We start from the raw sequence: 5,562 nt of genomic DNA, 5'->3' as shown, positions 1-5,562 counted from the left end.
CCTACCTACGTCAATCGTAACCCCACCGTGTTCCCGATCGAAGAGAGATCTTCGAAGGGGACAGTCACAGTTACGCACACAGTTGGCAATTTTATTAGCTTATATTTAAGTTGTCTATTACCGGATGTTAAAAAACATTCCAAGTTGCCACATAACCGCGGGCACGGCTTTCCGAAAGATTAAACCCTGCAGGGGTGCTCCAACTAGTCCATCACAAACGTACACGGGCCGCAAAATAATTCTCTATCACGAATCTCGTGATATCGTCGGATTCCTTAGAGGAAAACCTCAACTCTGGGGAGAACCAAAGCTTCACAGGGATTCCTATACGCAAGATATATCGCTAAGGTAAGACAAGACTAGCAGGACCTCCCATCGTGTCGACGACCCTGATAAGAGCCGCGTATCTCAGTCTCAGGACACGACGAGTGAGCGACGCGTACAGTGGCCTGATGGAAATCTCTCAAGTTGCCCTGAGTTGGCCCCGCACAGTGCTCTAGTTTGGACCAACACTCATGAGGAGCACTGGCCCGGGTTGTTGATTAAATTCCTCGGGGAGGCCATTCCCTATGCAGATTATTATTAAGTGATTAGTAGATTAAAACCAAGGTTGGGTCCTGCCGGACAAGTCTTAACACTACACGATTTATCGAGGGGGTCCCTATAACAACCCCGAACGTGTTAGGAGTGATCATCATGGAATCAAACACCGGTAGCCAGTAACTATGGCGACAATAACGGAACAAAGCACCCGGCAAAAGGCTAGGCCTTCCATTATTTACCAAGTATATAGGTGCATTAATTAAATAACAGATTTAGCATAATGATATCAAACTCATGTTATCACATGAGACAATTGCACCTGCAACTAACAACGCTACCATTAGAAGCTTAGCACGCCTACTTAGCCATTCAAGATTTGCTACGAAGAGATAAGTGCTTGGGTTTCATGGCAATTCAGGAGGCAATTATTTTAGTGGTGGGCAGCGAGCATATGACAAAGGAAACGTAATCTAGCATAACAAGTCTAGAGATGGAATCAAGGTCATATCATCTTGTCTATGATGTCCTCAGCTTGGAACTGCTCTTCTTCGTCCTGCACGTACTCTCCCGAATCCACGTACTCGTTCTCCGATCCCGGTGCTACCCAACATAACAATAACATCCAATGAACAACGGCACCTCAAGATGCAACAATCACATGATGCATGAGATGAATATGAGCATGCATCTCTATTCTACTCACTAGCACAAGCATATGAAGTAAATACATGTTCCTGGACAGAACTACAACCTAAGCTATCTTGACATGCATGAGAATGACATGATTAGATGCGTCACATGAAAATTATGCAAAAGCATATAAAGAACATTACAAACGGAGCTACGGATCAACGGGAAACAGCGAAATAAGAAATGAAGTGCTACGTGTCAAAATCATCACAACACACCCCAATGGCCTAACTCTCGTATTTCCAGGTTTCCAAGACATAAAACAAATCAACAAGGATGGGGTGGTGCAAAGAATATCACCACACCATCAACTATGCACTCACACACATCAAAATTCCAAAACTACACAATCTGCCATAAACAGCATCATAGCACTTTGAGAGCTACATGCAAAGCACCTACAGCCACCCAAACATGCCAAATAAGATATGTGGAAGTAGCTATCCAAGAGTTCCACAAGTACAAGCAAAAAGATAATGCAAAGGAGTTTCACATAGAAAGTTACACAGCTGCTAACTTGGCCAAAAATATCAGATTTCAGGGACTTCGTGAAAATTCCAGATTCTCACTATTTGTTTATGCTCTGAAGCATTTTGACAGCACCCAAAACAATATCTACATGACTCCAAATGGAATGAAAATTTACAGGGATCTAGACAAACACAAAAGCTAAAACTTCCCAGTTGAAAGCTATGTCTGAATCACAACACATTGACCTGCACAAGCTCATCAATAGGACAAGAAAATATAAACAGATTCTCACACTTGGTGAAAATCTTAGATTTTCACTAATCTGGAATTTCAGCCAAATGCCTACTTTGATTGGCCACAACTTGCACATATGTATTCCTAAGCATGAAACAAAACCAATATGTGTTAGAGGGGGTCACCCTCTACTACCACAACCAAGAATCAAACTCTTGGGCTCACCACATCTCATGGAACCAAGCTCTAAACATAGAACAAAACTGAAATAAGTCATCTCTAGAAAGTGTCCCAATGGCAAAACTGACTTCGCCAATGGATTCCTGGGATGATTCTACCCCAAAACCATATAAAATACCTATGCACTTGCTTGGAACAAATGGGCACAAACTAGAGAAGAAAACCTACATAGAATCATATGTAGTGAATAGTGCATCATCACATGTGCTATTCACAAGAACACCTCCTACACAATCACTTGCACATGACCACAACATCAATTGTTCAAATGAGGGGTGGATCTCATGCCCATGTGCCATGGCACACCACCACACACTCACATGCATCAAGCACAACATACTAAAACACCCTCACATACATCACATCTAACATACTCATGGGTAAACACCCACATATGCTACTCACTTGCACCACATGGATACACCACCTACACATAGGATCTAGCAACCATATATATACATGCACCCAATCATATAATGCACTCCTACACAAGATAATTCTACACATGCTCTCCTACATAAGGTACTCACAAGGCATGTGGGGGAGCCCACACACTCACACCACAACTATGCATCATCACTTGGTGACAACACCCACATGGTGCTCACACACACTCACATACAAGCCCAAAAGGTAGAATATCCACACATGCTCTACACAACCTTACAAATACCTACACCTAAGAAATAACTTCACATGCTAGCAAAACTACAAGACACAACATGTTGTTTTGAGGGGAGATAAATTACCCTCATGGTGTGAGGCACACCACAGCAACACTACACAAGTCAAGGTGAAATCAGCACAAGAGAATAAATGCACAACAAAAAAATAAAAGGAGGGGGAAGAGGGATCAAACCCTGTACCCCTTGGTACTGCCCATAGACCCAAACCACTCTGCTAGAGGCCTCTGCTCGACAGAACAGGGGAATAGAGCAGGGTATGCTGCCCTGCTGCGGCACGCCACTGTACCGAAATAAAAATGCAAAAAGGGGGGTGTGCAACCCCTGGGACTCAAAACCTGTACCTCACACCAACACACACGTAATATCGCCACTATGCTACGTCTCGGAATCTGACAGAGAAAGGAACTACGGCAAGTTGATCTATCGCAAGCACATAGTGCTCTGCTCTGCACATAGAATCACCGGCGACATCAGAGAGTACGCCAGGGCTGGTATTGTTGTTGCGGATACACCGCGTGGCCAACTACCAGACCCGAAACGAGGAAAGCCCCTAAGCTACTGCAACTACTCGAGCACCTGCATCTAGCACGAGCACACAACACGGATCACACACATGCACCACGATCTACACCTACAGGTCATGTCGGCATCTTCTACAACAGAGTCTTGCAAAGCTCGCCGGCCGGAGCTACTGCACCTCAACTACGTCATGCTAGCCCATGCCCTGCTAAGCTACTGCACGAGCACACACCCAAGCACACAGCAACACACAACCATGGCCTCCTCTCGGGACAAAGGAACACCGGCGACCCTAGGCCGATCTACTTGAGGAGAAGGAGGGAGGAAGGAAGGAGGCGAGGCTGCTCACCTAGGGAAGAAGGAGAAGTGCCAATCTGAAGAGGAGGGGCGCCCTGGAGAGGAAGTAGTCGATCTGAAGGAGGCCCTGCTGCAGGCCGACGTAGTGGAAGGAGAACACCGGGTCTGAGCTGTTGACGTCGAGCTGGCCGTCGGTGAGGTCGCTCCCCGGCCTCACTGAGGACGGGAATGGGGTGCGGGCACCTACCCCATGCCCCTGGACAAGGTGGCGGCGCCGGACGCCGACGGGAGCGGGGTAGACATCGGCGAGGTGTTGCTCTCTCTCTCTCTGCTGCACACTACATAGCCTACCTGCGGGGGGAGAAAGAGAGATGGGGAAGGAGTGGCGGCAGCGGATGGGAGAGGAGGAACCCTAGGAAGAGGGGAGGCATGGACGCCCATGTTATATGGGGACCTCGACGTCCGAGCCCTCACGACGCTTGCTCTCTCTCTCTCTCTCTCTCGGCAAGTCCGACGGAAAGGGGGCGCGCGGTGCAGACGACGTCTGAAGGAGGAAGGCGGTCGTGGGTGCTGGGCTACCGCCCGGGGGAATGGGAAGATGGGCCGCCAGGAGGGAGAGAGCCCACCAGTGGCGCAACTTAGATAGGAAATAACCCTGGGCTGCCTCTGTTCAAGAAAATAACCCAGAGAAAGAAATAAAAGCAAAGGTTAAACCTACAAGGCTAAAAATAAAACCAAGTCACCCCTGGACATAAGGAATTATGCCCCATTTAATAAAAATAGGAAAAGGATTTTAGGAGCAAGTAAATATTTACAAAACAGCATGGTTTGGATCTGTTTTGTAATTTATTTGCACCTTTTAAACTTGAATCAAAACAGCAACTTCACCTCTACAATACCACCACAAAATATGCTAAACCCTGGACATTTTAAAAACAGAGAAGAAGCAAATATATTTGGGCTTGAGATAAATAGGAGGGTGAGAGTTTTGAAACCCTAGTTGAAATCCACAAGCCTCTACTAGGGTTGCACCACACCACTCAATCACAAAACCACATGTCACCCAAGATATCACACCTCCTCATAAGATCACAATGCAACACACAAAGACATGGGCATGAAATGATATGGCATGCATGCATGCAAAGAAAGAATAAACAAGTGACATCACATGAACTCATAAGCATAGATAGCTCTCATGTCCATGACAAGTTGGACCCACATGAAGAAGGTTCCAAAAAGTGAAGGTTACACACTTGGGGCATTACAAAGAGTTTATATTCAGATCCTTGATGCTACTCATTACCTCTCTGGTCATGAATATGATTGTGCTTTGTGAGTAGTTACTTTGGTTCCTGAGGACATGGGATAAGTCATGCTAATAGTAGTCATGTGAATTTGGTATTTTTTCGGTATTTTGATATGTTGTATGTTGTTTTTCCTCTAGTGGTGTTATGTGAACGTCGACTACATAACACTTCACCATTATTTGGGCCTAGAGGAAGGCATTGGGAAGTAGTAAGTAGATGATGGGTTGCTAGAGTGACAGAAGCTTAAACCCTAGTTTATGTGTTACTTCGTAAGGGGCTGATTTGGATTCACTAGTTTAATGCTATGCTTAGAATTTGTCTTAATTCTTATTTCGTAGTTGCGGATACTTGAGAGAGGGGTTAATCATAAGTGGGATGCTTGTCCAAGTAAGGGCAGTACCCAAGCGCTGGTCCACCCACATATCAAACTATCAAAGTAACGAACGTGAATCATATGAACATGATGAAACTAGCATGACAGAAATTCCCGTGTGTCCTCGGGAGCATTTTTCCTCCTATAAGACTTTGTCCAGGCTTGTCCCTTGCTACAAAAGGGATTGGGCCACTTTTCT

This window comes from Hordeum vulgare, chromosome 1H, assembly GCF_904849725.1.
Source record: "Hordeum vulgare subsp. vulgare chromosome 1H, MorexV3_pseudomolecules_assembly, whole genome shotgun sequence".
NCBI classification, from domain to species: Eukaryota; Viridiplantae; Streptophyta; class Magnoliopsida; order Poales; family Poaceae; genus Hordeum; species Hordeum vulgare.
This window is presented reverse-complemented; position numbering follows the sequence as displayed.